Raw genomic sequence first — 1,300 nt, 5'->3', positions numbered from 1 at the left:
ATGTTGACCGATTTCGCTCAAATTTTGCACAGAGGCTTAGAATACCCTAGGGATCAGTTTTCGGCTTGTGGAGCTGGGGGTCATTTTTTCTGGGCACCCTAATGACCATTCATGCGTTAGCCACATGATCGCCACGTGGAGACTGCGTGATTTTTATTGCGGGTTTTTGCTACTTTTTTTTCTTTTATTTGATTATTTCTTATTTTTCTTATAAAACAACACGCATTGGATAGTTTCAATTATTTTTTTATTTTCAACACATTTAGAACTTCGATACAACGTACCCACACTAAAATAATCACTCAAAACACTTAAAAATCAATCATTTGGCAACCAAATTTAACACTTGCTGAAGAAGGCACCTTCGAGAGGCCAGCAACGTGCATCTGGTCGTTGTCCTTTTCACCGGGTCATCAAGTCTTGCTGCCCGGGAGGGTTGATGCGGTGCGGAATTTTAAAGCGCTGAAGGCTTTTAGCCTTCTTTGGCAGGTTTTTCTTTGCAGCTGCAGCAGGATTTTTGTGGTGCTCGCCCTGATCGCTTGGTCCCACTTCCGATGCATTTTTTGTCCTGTCGTTATTAGTTCTCTGAAAATAAAAGTATGAACGCACAGATTAGTATTGATTTTATTTTCAAAAAATGCAAAACACTTACCATCCGATCCGAAACAGTATACGGCGAGTGATTCTTGAACTCTTTTTTGTGCCTATCAAAAAATTCTAACTTATTTGCTCGCACTTCATGCCGAGTCGAGCGCCGGGACGAAACTGACGATTGAAATCCTCGACAAGCGAACCGAAATTTTCAGACAGGAAATTCATGCAACCATCTACAACTTTTCACCACAACATTGCATGAAAAGGTGTATGGATTTTTTCCATACTAGTTTTCATGCGGGTGTTGCAAGATTGTCATGCAAACCGCTAGTCACGCCTCCAAATTTTCAGGCATGGATTTCACGTGACATTCAGTTGTGTGAGTGTAAGCAAGCTGCGTGAAAACCAAGCAGAGTTGACATGAATGCATGGTGATAGTTGCATGACTCATGTGAAACGTTGTTTTGGACCAAAAATTGGCTGCCACCGGAATTTTCATGCAGTATCGCGGTGAACATTATTTTGAGTGTAGTAGAGCATAGTAGCCCACTGAGAATTTTGGCTCGAGCCTCGACTCGATTCAGGCTCGATTTCGAGCCAGATCGACTCGAGGCTCGAGCCAAAATTCTCAGTGGGAGGGTGCGCCAAGATGACAAAAGTTGAACTATTCCGGATAGGTGGGCAAAAAACCATAGTTTGGCATCCA

At 42.5% G+C, this 1,300-nt stretch overlaps 1 long non-coding RNA gene across 1 annotated transcript; it reads right to left on the bottom strand.

The window, feature by feature from the left end:
• Nucleotides 1-255: 255 nt before the first annotated feature.
• Nucleotides 256-898, bottom strand: LOC119767114. The gene is made up of 2 exons (XR_005277333.1): nt 653-898; nt 256-585 (listed from the first exon to the last, which is right to left on the bottom strand). It is a non-coding gene; the product is annotated as an uncharacterized LOC119767114 (long non-coding RNA).
• Nucleotides 899-1,300: the final 402 nt, after the last annotated feature.

This window comes from Culex quinquefasciatus, chromosome 2 (assembly GCF_015732765.1).
Source record: "Culex quinquefasciatus strain JHB chromosome 2, VPISU_Cqui_1.0_pri_paternal, whole genome shotgun sequence".
NCBI lineage: Eukaryota > Metazoa > Arthropoda > Insecta > Diptera > Culicidae > Culex > Culex quinquefasciatus.
Note: the sequence above shows the minus strand (reverse complement) of the source record. Positions and strands in the feature narration are given on the sequence as shown.